Genomic DNA, 17,206 nt, shown 5'->3' on the forward strand with positions numbered 1-17,206 from the left:
GAAAATTGTACTATCATTTATAGAGTCATACTAATTTCTCTGCAACTGAATCCATCCACCATAGACAGGCTGTGATGGTCCTAAGTACTAGGACTGTAGCAGGGAGAAATGGTATTTGTGGGTCATGTCACTGATTATAAAGCAAACCTTCCTTCCTTAATTGTCTAATCCCTTTCTTACATCAATGAGTGACTACCACACTAAAGTCATCATTGGAAGTGGAAAAAACATGACCCAGATTCTTTTCTTATGACTGTATTTGTGCTTTGCTTCAAAAACAAAACAAAAAGTATAGCAACTAGAACATTGCCAGTTCTCAGGGAGACTTGATAATATTTTCCCAACAACCCTATAATTTCAAGATGTGATCAAATAGAGGTGCCCTTATACCTCCATTCACTGTAGGCCTTACTCTCTGCCAATAACTATCTCCTCTTTGGCACTGATAAGAAACCAGTTCTTGAGGCCTCCAAGCTCATCCTTGATATAATAAAGTATTATTTTACAGTAACTTATTAAGTGGATATTTGATAGCATTCTTAACTAGAGGAAAGGATTTTAAAATTGGAATAGCAAAGAAAGCAAACATGGTATGAAGTAAATGGCATTCCAGAAGACAGGTTGATTCTTATAAAACCAAGGCCCTCCTGTTTCCAAGAATGTCCAGGTCAAAGAGTAATGATTGTAGTTTTTCTCTTTCAAAAGGTTTTAATGTAACAAACTAGCCAGCAGGCTTAAAAATGAATTTAATAACACTGTGTCTAGACCATCACCTTTGGTATTTTCCTATTTTCTCCCTTGCTTACAATATTCACATGGATCTATATTTAGCTTTGGAGATCTGGCAGCTTGGGAACCAGTGGGTCTCTAGCAAGAGATTATTAGGTGATGCAATAGTTCTCCACTCCCACCTCCCCCTCCCACAGGTTCCTTCTCGGTCTTTTCTACCCATTTCCCTAAGAAAAGGTATTGGGTCTGGAACACAATGGCGTTCTGCCCAGAGAACCTGCATTTCTGAAGGGGGTCCCCTAAGTATAGCTCAGGTTTACATTTGGAAATAGGGCACTCACCCTGGAAGGCGGCCGTGTGATTGGCACACAGACTGTAGTCCTCAAAGTGTGGGTGGTCCCTGGCCCAGCAGTAGCAGCAGCAGCATCTGAGAATTTTAGAAATGCTAATTCTCAGGGTTCACTCTATAGACCTAGCTGGATGACTTCAGTTACCTAAGTATTCTAGCCTTTTTTTTTTAACCTTTTATGTTTCTCTTTCTTTCTTCAGAAGCAGAGAACCCTTCTCACTGGCATAGTCAGGCCTTTCCCCATAGAAGAGAGCAGTGGTTCTCAAAGTGTGGTCCCAGTGAGGCAGGAGATAGATGGGCCCCAGGCTGAGCAGCTGGAGTTTGTCCCCTGTGGACAGATACTCCAAAATATTGATAGCAGGAGTGAGAGAGGAGCTGAGCCCTGCCCAGAGAAGAGATCACATATTTCTCATTCTCGAGGTCAAGGAGACCTTCCTGACTACACATGCGCAGAAAGGCTCCTTGGAGGTCAAAAAGGGTGTGATGTCAACCTACCCACAGGCGTCTTTGCTAGAGTCCATCTTGGCTAAGAGATGCATGTGCACACATGGGAGGACCCTCAGATAAACCAAACGGACTCAGAACCAGGCAAAGCAAGACAATTGGCCAAAGGAAACCCGGAAGAAATGTCCCATACAAATGATTCAAACTACCACGACGGGGCGGCTCTCTCTCTAAGTCCGCTCTTGTGTCTAACCACACATACCCTTTTCCTCCAAATAAACACTTTATTTGTTTCACTACTTTCTGTCTCTCTGTGTAAATTCACTTCTACACAGCTGACAGTCCAGGGTCTTGTCACTGGCCACTGGTCTAGTGGCTAGGATTCAGAGCTTTCACTGCCGCGGCCTGATTTCAATCTCTGGCCAGGAACCGAAATCTTGCTTCAAGCTGCTGCAGGCCAAGGCCACCCGAAATCAGCAGGACCAGAAGCATCAGTACCACCCGGTAACTTGTTAGAGGTGCGCGTTCTCAGGCCCCCACCCCCATCCCCCGGTGATTCTGGTGTACACTAAATTTTGAGAAACAATAAGGGTATTACCTGCTAGCGAGCCTATTCTGTGACTTGGCATTGTTCTGAGATGCCACACAGCTACCACAGGCCTGCCCCAAAGCCCCGCGAGTAGTTTATAAGCCCATGGACCTCAATCCTTTGTCAGTCTGCCTTATTCTCAAAAAAGTATTTAAAATGATAAATGCCACTTACAGTATTACTGTGTAGATATAAATCTGTGTTTCTCGAGAGGATTCGTTTGAGGGAAAGGTCACAACAGGCTGTGTGGGATCTGTGGTTGTGTGAAGGCAAGTGGGGAGAAGCATGGAATATTCCAAATGCCTCCTTTCCCCCTTGATGGAGGTAGATGAGTGAGTGGGTTTTTTTAAAAAAATCTATTATATATGTATTTCTTTTGGCTGTGCCGGGTCTTTGTTGCAGCGCATGGGCTTCTCTAGTTGCGGCATGTGGGATCTTAGTTCCCCAACCAGGGATGGAACCCAGGCCCTCCGCATTGGGAGCATGGAGTCTTAACCACTGGACAACCAGGGAAGTCCCAAGTGAGTGTTTTTTAAATCAAGTTGGTAGAACAGTTCGCCAAGATTTGGATCTACTGGGGCATAAAAGCCCATTTTTACAGTCCACCCATTGTAGCCTATCATTGGGGAGAAATTTAAACTCTCAACCTTTAACTTACAAGTTTAATGCTAATTTCACTTCTTAATCAATTTGTACTATGGATATGGATCTAGGGGTATATTTCAAGTACGATGAGTATGAAGGTAAGGTTTAATCTGCAGGCTGCGTTCTCCAGTCCCTCCTTCACACTCCTGCCACATAAACTGTGCTAAACCACAGCTCCAATGAGACCATTTCCCCCCAGCACTGCCTCCCCAATATTTACCAAATTAACTTCATATATCTCACCTGGCATTCAAGACAAACTGTAGCTGTTAGATTGAACCATATGAAAATGCCATTTTAACTGGGCAAAAATGGCCAAATATCAGCAATTTCATATGGTTCAATCTAATATTATCTATCTCATATTTAATTTGTTAAAATTCACTACAACCTTCTTTTGTTTCCATATTGTAACGATTTAAGCTTCTCAGAATTTTAATGCTTAATCTTAAAACTGCCAGCCCCAGCTGTTGGTGAATAACCTCAGAAAGATAAAGAGAAAATGTTCCCTCTTCCCCCACAGGTACAGAGACACCATTGTGTGGTGTGAAGCCAGTTCTGTGTCACAAGATTAGAATTGGAAACATTGACTCAAGGATCTGTCTGTCCCCATCTCCTGGCCAGTGTGGAGGTTTGAGTGAAAGGCTGTGGTCCTGTTTTGTTCTCTGTTACTATAAAACTGTCGTTGGAAGTGTTACCTGTAAAGAAATATATCTCTTAAGATAAACTGAATATCAGAGTTTGTTGCTACGTCTTGTAAAATGGAACCTGTAACACCTAAAGGTCTGCAACTATGATTGGTCATGTCGTTTAATGTGTTGCTCTGGTAATAGTAATACTTAAACTGTCAGTTCTGCTTTCCATAAGGGAACAAATATATCTAACAGATTTCTCTGTTAAGTGGAAGAAGAACTTTGGAGTCTCCTTCTCTCCCTTTAGGCACAGAAGTGTTATAAGTCCTGTTGTGACTCTCCTGCATTCCTTATGTAAACAGCGGAGTCTTTGTTTCATTTAAATTACCAAGAAGATCCATGATGTGGAGCCAACCTGTCATTTTGGCCTTATCCCTCCCTTCCGCTCTGCTCATACACCATGCTATACACATAGCTATATACGTAGCTCCTCTTCTGCACACATCAGCCTCCACCGCTCCTTAGCTAGTGCTGTTCCCCTACTTAGAACACCCTCTTCCCACACCCATCTCAACCTATCAAAATCCAAGCCAAGATCTACCCAAAGGTCACCTTCTTTGTGAGGCCTTCCCCAATTCCATCCAGTAAAATTTATCTTTTTTTAATTGAAGTATAGTTGATGTACAATATTATATGTTACAGGTGTACAGTATAGTGATTCAGTTTTAAAGGTTACACTCCATTTATACTTATAAAAGATCAGCGATATTCCCCGTTGTTGTACAATATATTCTTGTAGCTTATTCATCCCTTACCCCTACCCCTCTTAAACCCCTACCCCTATTCTGCTCCTCCCCCCTTCCCTCACCCCACTGGTAACCACTAGTTTGTTTTCTATATCTGTGAGTCTGCTTCTTTTTTTGTTATATTCACTAGTTTGTTGTACTTTTTAGATTCCACATATAAGGGATATCATAGAGTATTTGTCTTTCTCCATCTGAGACCCAGTAAGGGTTTTTTGTTGTTGTTGTTGTTGTCATTATTTTTTTTTTTTTCGGTACGCGGGCCTCTCACTGTTGTGGCCTCTCCCGTTGCGGAGCACAGGCTCCGGATGCGCAGGCTCAGCGGCCATGGCTCACAGGCCCAGCTGCTCCGCAGCATGTGGGATCTTCCCGGACCGGGGCACGAACCCGTGTCCCCTGCATCGGCAGGCGGACTCTCAACCACTGCGCCACCAGGGAAGCCCCAGTAAGATTTATTTTTTAACTGTGTTTGCCACAGTGCCCTTGATTTATAGTCATTTGCATACTTCCCTTCTCTCTCTGAGTAGGCCTTATTTTTTTCCAATTTTATTGAGATATAATTGACATATAACACTGTATCAGTTTTAGGTGTACAACATACTGATTTGACATATATATATATATATATATATATATATATATATATATATGTATGAATGATTACCACAATAAGTTTAAGTAATGTCTACCACCTCACATAGTTACAATTTGTTTTCTCTGAGTAGGCTTTAATCCCACTGAAGACAGAATGCACCTTACTCCTCCTCCAAGCACCAAGCAAAAGGCCTTGCATGCAAGCATGCTCTCAATAATCAAAAGACAACATTGAGGAACACAACCAACATTAAGGGACATCTTGAACTAATAGACCTGCAAAACAAAACAAAACCAGTCTTCTTCCCCACTGTGGGAATTCAACTCCCCCGCATACCTTTAAGATTCTAGGGCCTGATTCATGGTCACTTTCCAACACTTTGTAACACTTCTTGCTGATTTCAGTATCCACACAGATAGTCCTTGCGGTAGCCTAGCCCCTGGTCTCCTTGACCTCCTCTCTTCCAATGACTGTGTTCACCACCTCCCACAGGCAGACACTCCCGTAGTTCTACCTGAGACCAAAAGCCTCCACAATAACCATAGGCCTCCATAATCTCAGCTTCAAATGCCCCACTCTCCAAACAATGCCAAAAAAATAACTTCAAAATAACTCTGCTGGGGCTTCCCTGGAGGCGCAGTGGTTGAGAGTCCGCCTGCCGATGCAGGGGACACGGGTTCGTGCCCCGGTCCGGGAAGATCCTACATGCCGCGGAGCGGCTGGGCCCGTGAGCCGTGGCCGCTGAGCCTGTGCTCCGCAACGGGAGAGGCCACAGCAGTGAGAGGCCCGCGTGCCACACACACACAAAAAACCCTCTGCTTTCTCAAAGGGTATGAAGAAGACTGATTCATAGCCCCAAATAACACTTCCTAAAAGCATCCCCTTTCCTCTCCAACTCTTACTTCCAGAAGAAGTTACCACACTTCCGTACAGGAGCCAATTAGAACCCAAGAGGAATCTTGCTGGGTGGGGACAGGCATGAGGGGATTTGTTTCAAAGCTATATCTGCATAACTCTTCACACAATCCTGAGAAAACATCACTTTTCCATATCAAAGAATGTTCCCCATAGTGACTATAGGGGTGGAGGGCTAAAGCAGCCCCCCATCCCCAAGCAGCCCCCCATCCTCCCCAGTGACTTCTTATTCAAGTCTTACAGTAAACTCTTTAGAAAACTCACCCAAAACAGTCCTTTGAGAAATGGTTTCACCAGCCATAGGCCTCTGCGCTATGCCACTGGAAAACGGGAGGGCAAAGCCAGAGCTTTTAAATAGACAAGAATGGGAGAAGGCTGGGACGCTGTGTGTGTGTGTGTCTGTGCGTGTATGCAGTGGGTCTTTTCCTGTTGTCCCAGAGTTGCTAACTCAAAGCTGGAAACAAAAAGCATCAGGGGCTCCCACATCCTGAAGAAGGACTCCAAACAGCCAGCCAACACGTCCTCTCAGGGAGAGTGCTCAGGACTGGTACACGTGGCCCTAATCACACCTGCGGCGGGTCCCTGCAACCACCACGCGCCATCCTGTGTGAATACGGGAGGACCGGAAAAGTGAGGGAAGAGAGCCAAGGGCTCCCGGTGACAGACTGCTTTCTCTTGGGGGCCGAGTGGGAAGGGGAGCGAAGAGGAGTAGGGGTGCCCCCGGCTCCCCCAAGCCGAGACGCGTAAGGGCGAACTCCAAGAGAGCTGCTCAAGAAGAGGGGCAGGTCCGCACGAAGGGAAAGTGGGCATTCAGTTTCCTGCCAGAACTCCGGCTGAGCTGCACAGACCCGACGGCCCGCCCCGCAGCCTGGGGAGCTGCTGGGCAGGGAATTCTTACCAGAGCTTAACGAATCCTCCCCGTGCTGCGTGTTGCGTGTGAACCTGGAGTCTGGTGCCCCCTTGTGATCGAGAGATATCTGAACGAGAGAGGCTCCAAAGATACGGAGGCGTAGTATGCATGCCTGGAAAGAAAATGAGAACCTCATGCCCACCTTGATCCATGACCCCACAGCCTTCAGAGTTCAAAAAAAGGACCTCAGCAGTTCCCAAAGCTCCATATGGAGGAGCACAGGGCTTACTTAGAGGGCTGTCCAAGAGATGGGAGACAGAACCTGCAGAAGGGGGTGGGAGTCAGCAGGCAAAGCTGCTCTTCTCTGAGGGAGGCCCCAGGGGAGGAGGAGCCCAGGTGCAAAACCGAACAGCCCCCTGTGCGGAGCCGCCCCCTCCCCCTCCCCCCCCCCAGCAGATCACAGCATCAGACCTGGAAAAGGACCATACCCGCAGAAGATGTCTGGTCTCTCTGCTCCCCAGACCAGAGGATGCCATGGTGAATTTGTAATTGGGACTGGTCAGCTTTACCAACCAAGATAACCCAGAAAGTTATGAGATCTGCCCAAGGTGTCATTAAAGAATGGGAAAAGGGGCTTGGTGCTGCACTGAAAGCAGTGATTGGAAAAAATAAAACAGTTCCATGTATACAGTCTGCCACCGTATCCAGACCTGTCAACACATTAGTTACATGTACCCAGGCACAGGACTTCAGAAGAAGACAGAAAATACCATGGGCACCACTTAATAGCTTTATTGCCTCAGGCAAGTCCTATATGAGCCTCAGTTTCTTCATTTCTAAGAGGACAGTAATACCTAATAGGCAAGGTTATTAAAAGATTAGAGGCAGTGTATATATAAACGAATAGAAGCTACTATATATTAATACACGTTTATGCATGTACGGAGCCATTTGTTCCCAGTTTCCTTTGACAAAAGATTTGAAATGGTCTACAACAAAAAACAATAGAAATAAACAATAAGGAGCAAGGAACGCTGAGATACTAACCATAAATATAAACTTGGCAATTTCTATTTCAAATTTGGTTTTGAGTTTCCTGGCAGCCAAGGTGCAAAAGGAAACCTGAGAACATGCACAATTCCAGTTATCTGAAAGGAGGAGGGGTACTACCTTATCAGGGGTGAAAAGCTTTTCTTGTTCCAAATTTCAAAAGCAGTTATCTCAGGAGGAGTTTTTCTACATTGGCTTGTAAATTACCTGAAACCTCGACTATTCTTTACCATGCGTTTCCAAAGCTTTAGAACTACTAATACAGTAATTGGGACTGGAACGAACTTCTTTAGGTAAATGACCCAGATTTCTACACTTTGGATCACAGTGGTATTCTGCAGCAATTATTATCCCACAATTCTTCAAATTCTCTCAGATGAGCTTTCCCTAACACATACATTGTAAGATCACACAAAGGGCATTTAAAGTCACCACTTCCACCCCCAAGCAAATGTTTTAATTTGTAACTCATATAGCAGCTTTAGGCAGAGGACAGATCTAAGCAAAAGTAGAGACGTATTTTTAGATGAAAGAGCTAAATTGAAAGGACTCTTCCCTTTCCAGACCCAGTTCAGGCCTATGAAGGCCACAGTGCTCGCCCCTCAAGCCCAAGGTCACATTTCAGGGGTATTAGCGCAGGAAGCAAACAGCCTTTACGAAATGGTGCTATAGGTGAGCTGTCCCACCCCAACCCCAGAGGCATCTCCACTAATCCGCACTCGCTACCACGAGCTCCTGGGGAAGATACTGAAATAAGCTCCTGTCCTCCCTCACCTTTACTTTAATCCCCACATAGGTTTTGCTTTTACCATATGGTAATTATTTCCAAATCACAAGTGCAAATACTCACTCTGATTGGAAAATTAGCAGATTTCAAACTCAGGTAATTTGTCCCTAATGAGGAACTTGTTGAACTGAATTTAACAATTAACTTGCACACTCTTTGCTGCCTGCGGCTACGGCAGCAAAGCCAGGAAGAAGGAAGGGCAAGCCCAGGGTCAGGGCCCTGCATGACTTTGGGTGCAAGATGAAGGTTAGGATGAGGCAAGGTGTGAAATGGGACTGCAGGAACATCAGGAACTTGATTTCAAATGGATACATACAGGCAGACCTCGGAGATACTGCGGGCTCACTTCCAGACCGCCACAATAAAGCGAATATCACGATAAAGCAAGTAACACGAATTGTTTGGTTTCCCAGTGTATATAAAAGTTATGTTCACACTATGCGGTATTCTATTAAGTGTGCAATGGCATTACGTCTAAGAAATGTACATACCTTAATTAAAAATACTTTATTAAGGCTTCCCTGATGGCGCGGTGGTTGGGAGTCCGCCTGTCGATGCAGGGGACGCGGGTGCATGCCCAGGTCCCGGAGGATCCCACATGCCGCGGAGCGGCTGGGCCCGTGAGCCATGGCCGCTGGGCCTGCGCGTCCGGGGCGTGCGCGTCCAGAGCCTGTGCTCTGCAACGGGAGAGGCCACAACAGTGAGAGACCCGCATACCGCAAAAAAACAAACAAAACTTTATTGCTAAAAGACGCTAAATACAATAACAATGAGAAAGCTTGAAATATCGCGAGAATTACCTGAATGTAATGTAAACACAGAGACACAAAGTGAGCAAATGCCGTTGGGAAAATGGCGCCGATAGACTTGCTTGACGCAGGGTTGCCACAAACCTTCAATTAGTCAAGACGCAATAAAACGATTTACACCTGTATGGCCAATGTCAAATATACACCAAAGTAGAGAGAAGAAGAAGAATGAGCTTCCATATACCCATCACCCAGCTCATGGTTGCTCTGGTTTCATCTGTGCCAAGGAGACCCCAAAGCTAGACAGGGAGGAGGAGTGACAGGAAAAGGAAAGGGCTGATGGTGCATCTCCGCTCTCGAATTCCCTCAGATTCCAAGCTCCTCAGGGTACACGTGGGATAGCTGAGTTTTAATTCATTGCTGGGATGGCTAGTGCCTCTGCATCGCCATTTTGAATACAATTAGCAAAAGGCTGACCCTTGTTTTCCAGTGACCACTTGACCTCTACCTGCAAGTCCAGGCCCAGGTGACCGCAGGCAGTGAGGATTCCTGTGAGCTCTGCACAGCACATGGAACCAGTGTCACCTCTCCCACTCCAACCGTGTGCTCTGATGATCGGCTCCTGCCTTATCTCCAGAAGTGGTGTCCAGATCATGCCTGACGCTCTGTCTCCATGATCTGCTTTGCTCTTCCGTCCAGAACTGCGCTGATCAACACCATACCATAGGCAGCTGCTGACTACTTGAAACATGGCTAGTGAGATTGAGGAAGAAACTTTTATTTAATTTTAACTAATTTAAATTTAAAAACTGGTACTTGGGGCTTCCCTGGTGGAGCAGTAGTTAAGAATCTGCCTGCCAATGCAGGGGACACGGGTTCGAGCCCTGGTCTGGGAAGATCCCACATGCTGCGGAGCAGCTAAGCCCATGCACCACAATACTGAGCCTGCACTCTAGAGCCCACGAGCCACAACTACTGAGACCGTGAGCCACAACTACTGAGTCCATGAGCCACAACTACTGAGTCCATGAGCCACAACTACTGAGCCCGTAAGCCACTACTGAGCCCGTGAGCCACAACTAATGAAGCCTGCACGCCTTGAGCCTGTGCTCTGCAACAAGAGAAGCCACCACAATGAGAAGCCCACGTACCGCAACAAAGAGTAGCCCCCGCTCGCCACAACTAGAGAACGCCCGCGTGCAGCAATGAAGACCCAACATAGCCAAAAATAAATAAATTAATTAAATTTTTTAAAAAACTGCTACTTAATTCAATTTTGGGAAAACTACATTTGGAAGAAGCATCTACATTTTCAACTGTAAATTTTATGTAAAAATCTAAATACAGATCCAGGATTTCTGATGAAAATTTTGCATCTGAATTTAGACAGACTGGAAATGTCTGGATTTTGAAGGTTTAGTAAAAATAAAAGAATATAAAATGTCTCACTAAGAATTTTAAAATATTGATTACATGTGGAAATGATAATCCTCTGGATATATTTGGTTAGATAAATTACTAAGGGTAAGTTCTCCTGTTTCCTTTTACTTATTAAAATGTGGCTAGTAGAAAATTTTAAACATACAGAACTCACCATCTATTTCTTTCGGACAGTGCTGACCCAGAGCCAGTGTCCTCTCTTCACTTGATACTGTCCTCAAGGAATATAATCCTGATCCCAAAGCCCCATCCTGTGACAAGGGCCCCAACTCTCTGAAAGAGGTTAGGTGGTACCGGCTCCACCTGGATTTTTCCTGGATGATCGTCACCTGGATCAGTTTCTCTGCTGTCTATCGGAACATTCTGAGGCCAGCCGCTTTCACACAACCACCTCACTATGAACGGTCAGCCTAAGTCGTGAAGACACAGCCTGCAGGAAACTAATTTCAGATGAAGTGCATGCATCTGAACTCGGGTAGGGGAGAGACTCCAGGTTCTCATGATACTAAAATCAGTGAAAAGGATATTCACATAACACAGACAGCTAATATGCTCAAAAGAGATCCTGCATCAAGTACCAACCTTGGTGAGGATTATTAGGAGGAAATAAAGACCAACAAATGGTAATCTGAAACAAAGCTGCATTTATATGCTTGCCTGGGAAGGGAGCACAACGTCAGCTGGTCTCTCCGTGTGGTAGTATTTGAAAGGATGAGAGTGAGGACAAAGAGGGAGAAGGTACACAAAACCTAGTGAGATTCAGAGTTCCCTTGTCTGGCTGGCTCCCAAGGCTGACTATAAACCCTTCTTTGCAACTGGTCATTGCACTGGTCTTCTTTGCAATTGGTCACTTCTTCAGAGTGCAGGCACCGTTCCTAAAGATGTCCAGGGTGGGCTACATAAGGCTCTAATGGGCTCAGTGTCACTCCGCTGGCATATCTGCGATGTAGGCTTCAAGCTGACCAAATCTTTCCTTAACAGGATGGGTAGCACGCTAGGACAGCCGGGTTAATGCAGTAAGAATCACCGGTTACCTGCCTCTTCACTCACCTCTTTTGGAACTGCCAAACTTCCTTTTTTTGGTTAGGGCAAAAGGCAGGGAAACATACATGCGTACTTGGAAAAAATACTTTTATATACACAGGTTGTCCTTCAAAGTTGTAAGAACAAAATACGAGAGGCCTTCAGATACTTGTACACAACTGTTCATAGCCCCACTATACACAATGGCAAAAGGTGGGAACAACTCAAATGTACATCAACAGATGATGGATAAACAGAATGTGGCGTACACAAACCAGGGAATGTTATTCAGCCCTAAAAAGGAATGAAGTGCCGATACGTGTTACGATGTGGATGAACCTCGAAAACGTTATGCCAAGTGAAAGGGGCCCGACAGAAGAGGTCACATAGTCTCTGATTCCAGTTTTAGGAAAAATCGAGATGGGGGAGTCTGTAGAGACAGAACGCAAATTGGTGGTTTCCTGGGCTGGGGGAGAGGAAGCCGGGAAGTGAGTGCTGAATGGGTACAGAGATTTCCCTTGGGGGATGAAAATGTTTTGGAAGCAGACAGAGGCTGTGGTCGCACAACATTCTAAATGCAGTAAATGCCAACGAATTGTACACTTTAAAATGGTTGATTCTTATGTAAATTATACCCCAATAAGAAACGGAAACAGAAAACTTCAGGGGACTTCTGAGCCCCACTGAAACAAGAAAGAAGGTACAAAGAGATGAGGAAGCAGGCACAGCTGACCAGTTGGTGATCACTCAGCAAGGGAAGGGAAAAGAAGGAACGCGGGGGAGAGGGACTCCAGAATGTACCAAAGTTGAAAACACTTGGAAAACAAACTCATTTCCAGATGTTTAGATATTTACCTTCTGCAGATAACCCTGGGTTCTCAAAAATGTAAATGATTTTATAAAGAGAGAAGACAACATCCCAGAAGTGCCCTTTCAAGGCCAGCGACTGCAGCCTAGAGGAGAAGAGCTGGGCTGGGGGGGACACCTTTTAAAGGGCTGGGGACATCCACGCAAGCAAGTGCCCCTAAAGCATGCCGCGCACTTGGAGGCATGCCTCAATATCAAGATGACAAGCATCAATTTTTGGTAGCGTTAGCTTGTTTTTGTTTTTTTCCCAAACCAAATGTATAAAAATTGCATTTCAGACACTGGTGCAAAAAGCTTTTAAACTAAATAAACAAATAGGAAAGTCCACTCCCTTCCGAAGGACGTTTCTAATACTTCATAGGCCGCGTCAGTATATCTTAGGCACACTGAAAGCACTTGTAAACAGCTACAACCTTCCTGTGGCACGCTAACATGGATGGACCTCGAGGACAGGACGCTAAGTGAAATGAGCCCGTCACGAAAGACAAATCCTGTACGATCCCACTTCTACGAAGTATCTAAAGCAGTCACACTCAGAGACACAGAAAAGAGAGGGGTGGGGGCCAGGGCTGGGGGCGAGGGAAACAGGGAGCTGGTGCTCACGGGGATAAAGCTTCACTTTTGCAAGAAGAAAACAACCCTAGAGATCTGTTGTACAGCAACGACGAAAGTCCACTTAACACTACTGAGCTGTACACGTAAAAGGGTGAAGCTGCTACAGTTATATGTTAGTAACATCTTGTTAGGATAATACTAATTTTGACTTTACTGGTGTTGCAGTTTTATTGCTTGAGAGAAATTACAGGCTTCAGGAGTTTAAACTGACCCTACTTTGGATCTGGATACACTTGAGAACATCGCAATAAAAACAACTGTCAACAGCCACCGCCCAAGCGATGGCTTCGGCGAAACCGTGTCAGTTTAGGAAAGCACCTCCCTGTCTCTATGTAAAAATCACGGGCTTGTGCCTCTGCAGAAAGTTTGTACGTCTAACAACGTAAAAGAGCGACACATTAAAAAAAAACCCAAATGAGGGTGAAACTCGCAATGCACTTGGTCGCTGCTCTTGTGTTTTCAAAACGAGAGAAAATCAGCCAGGCCTCAGGGCTTGGGAGCGGCTGGCGGGCCTCTATCCGCGGTCCCGCGGCCTGCCTGCTGGGCTGCGGGCCCCAAGGGGGCGGCGCGGAGGCACAGGTTCCGGGTCAAGTGCACCTGCGGTCGCCCAGGCACAGCCCCTCTGCTGCAGGGTCTCAGCCCGGGGCGGATCCGGCCAGAGCCCGGTGGGGACAACACGAGCGCCCGGGGCTGCAGGAAACAGTCCACTGCACGAAGGTGAACGACCACGGCTTGCTGGGCACGCACGACCGTGTTGGGAACGGCGGCACCCTGTGAACCTGAAGCCTGTGTCCCCGGACCCGGTGCCCCCGGACCCTCTGTCCCTGGACCCTGTACCCCCGGATCCCGTACCCTGTACCCCTGGACCTCTTGCCTACTTGGAGGCTCGCTCTATTTGGTGCAAGCATCAGAATTCTTCATTGATTCTTCGAGTGATCTCCTGCCTAATGGTTTTCATAGAGATGTGCACGTAACATCACATTCTTTTACAGAAGTACTTACCTTTTATTTCTCTAGGTATTTCAGAAAGGGCTTTATAGTCTTTGGCAAAGTATGTGGTAGGTAGCTTATATCGTCTAAGAATTCCATTCAGGATTAAATTGTTTGTTTTAAAAGGTGGTTTGCATCGGATAGTGTTGAGAACTGTTGTTCCAGGTGACGGCAGTACAGTTTAAATGGTTACTCTAACTGTAGACCATAGCTACGGTCCTAGTGGTGGTTTGGAGTGGTATGATTGAGTCCTAGGTAATTTCTGGGCCATTGTTTTCCATTAATATTGTTGCCTTGCAATCTGCCAGCCTTTTGGGACAGGTTTTTTTTGTGTTTTTTTTTAAAGAATCTCTTGATGTTTAGGTGTAGACATAATGATAATACAATATTCATAGTGAAGTCACAAATGAGAAGAATCCAAGATAAACTGGTGAAATTCCTGAATTACAGACTACTATAAGATAAATGTGTTTTTCTAACCAATAGCAATTATGATAATTACATATTACAGTAGATACAGTCTACTGAAATAGGATTAAAAACTCCTTGACTAAGAGTTCCTTAAACATGTCCCTCATTCAGGAATAGACAAGAATAATTTTCTCCTGGCATATCAGTTATCTTTGGGCAAATGTATACAGTCGTCCCTCGGTATCAGCGGGTGATTGGTTCCAGGACACCCGCCCCCCCTCCAAGGATGCTAACATCCTCAGATGCTCAAGTCCTTACGGTAGGCCCTCCATATCCCCATCCCTGGTTCTCCCTCTGCAGATCTGATTATATTTGATCCGTGCTGGCTTGAAACCGCAAATGCGGAACCCGCGGATATGAAAGGCCAATGTGAATACTTGTGGATGCCTCAGGGGGGGCTTGAAATCGGTTTAGTTTCTTAGCTCTTTTAAGCATCCTTCCCTGTCTCTCTCTTTTCCCCTCCACGTGCCCACCTTTAGGCTAAGTGTAAGACTGGATAGTTAAACCATAGTTTGCTATCCAGTCATCCAGATATCCAACTTTAATCGAGCCCAACTGAATGAGGTGAACAGGAGCTCTGACCCTCACTCAAAGCACTGCCTATCCTTCCAACTTGAACAGATGACCTTAGCTGCCTGCCAGCCTCTTGCAGGCTTCTCACCAACCATGATCCCGTTCACCTTCTGTCCTCAGGAATTTGCTGTGTGTTGGGTCTGAAAAAGTACCAGTCTGGGACAGTATTCCGTTTAGGTGGAGAAGCTCACTAGAAAGGGAAAGCTCTGCTTTCTTGGGGATCTGAGGTAGATCCTGTTGGAGGGGAAGTGGCACAGTGGACCTGTGTTTGAGTCAGGTTATCCTTCTAAAAAGTAAAGAAGTCCAGGATTTCTGGGGGCTGCTCCCAGCCTGCAGACCAGGCCCCGTAGCTTCTCAGCATGACAGAGGAGGAGGGCTGGGACTAGGGTGAGGCAAGCAGGCGCCTAGGGTGTAGGGTGGAAGGAGACAGCCACCCTCGGCTTGTGCAGGTCCCAACAGGGCCGGTGCCCTGGATGCCGGGCTTGCTCCCCTTGCCCCAGCCCTGCAGACAAGGCCCCTCACCACCTGGCGCCTGTCTGCTCCCCACCTCTTTCCTCTCCTCTCTTTCCTTTGCTTTCTGTGCCCTGAGCGTAGTCACCGGGCACCGACAGGCCCACCCCTTCAGGGCTCTGTGCCCTCTCTGCTTAGTCACCTGCCCATCTCCACCCATCACCTCAAATATCCCTTCCTGACTTCCAAGGAGCTCGCCTCCTTGTCTCTGCTGTTCTGCCAAAGCACACGTACCGCACGCCGTATCAGAGCCAGGCTTCGCATCGGAAGGGAGTCGAGTGTTTGCACCGTTCTCCACACCCAGCCTCTGGATTCTCTGAGGGCAGACACGATGCCTTTTCCGTCTTTGTCTGGTCACCAACTTGGTCATCACTTGGCACAAAGTTGGCACAAGAATGAAGCAACGACTGACCCCATGCTCTAGTTACTTTACTTCAAGACTCGTGTGAAGAAATATTTCATCCCCTTTATAGAGGTGAGAAAAGTGTCCCGAGCCGGGTCTTCTGAGTGCTGTGCTGTAGTGCGCCAGGGTGTCTTAGCCTTGGCACTAGTGACATTTGTTAGGGGCCATTTTCCTGTGCACTGTAGGATGTTTAGCAGCATCCCTGGCCTTACCCACTGGATGCCAACAGCACTCATCCCCCCTTGTGATAACCCAGAATGGGGCTCTAGATATTGCCCAAGAGGCCTTGCGGGGGCAAAATCATCGCCCTGGTTAGGAACCCCTCCACTACCCTGCTCTGTAAACCATGAGCTTGATCCAAATGCAGCCCCTTCCCTGGTGGTGCAGTGGATAAGACTCTGTGCTCCTAATGCAGGGGGCCCAGGTTTGATCCCTGGTCAGGGAACTAGATCCCACATGCATACTGCAACTTAAGGGTTCGCATGCCATGACTAAGGAGCTCGCCTGCCACACCTAAGACCCCACGCAACCAAGTAAATAAATAAATATTTTATTTTTAAAAAGACTATTCTCCTATGTTTTCTTCCAGATATTTTATGGCAGTAAGCTTTATATTTAGGTTAATTATCCATTTTGAGTTTATTTTTTGTATAAGGTGTCAGGTATAAGTCAAGGTTCATTTTTTACATATAGATGTCCAAGTGTTCCAGTATCATTTGTTGAAGAGATTGTCCTTTCTCCATTGAACTGCCTTCCCACCTTTGCAAAAAATCAATTGACCATACATGTGAAGCCCTATTTCTGAACTGTCAATTCTGGTCCACTGATCTATTTGTCTATCTCTGTGCCAATACCACTGTGTCTTAATTAAGGTAGCTTTATAATAAATTTTGACACCAGGTAGTGATAAAGGTCCAACTTTGTTCTTCTTTTGCACAGTAATTTTGGCTATCCTAGTCCTTTTGTCTTTTCATACATTTTAGAATCATCTTGTCAATATCTACAGATTGTCAGGTCTAAACTGTAGTTCCACTAATTATCTGTGTGCCCTTGAGCAAGTTACTTGATTCTCTTGTGCCCCTGTTTCTTCATTTATAAATTGGGTTGATGATGATGCCTACTTCGTTTAATTGTTTTGAAGTTTAAGTGACATAGCCCATATGCACCATATCCGTAG

This window comes from Mesoplodon densirostris, chromosome X, assembly GCF_025265405.1.
Source record: "Mesoplodon densirostris isolate mMesDen1 chromosome X, mMesDen1 primary haplotype, whole genome shotgun sequence".
Taxonomy (NCBI): Eukaryota; Metazoa; Chordata; class Mammalia; order Artiodactyla; family Ziphiidae; genus Mesoplodon; species Mesoplodon densirostris.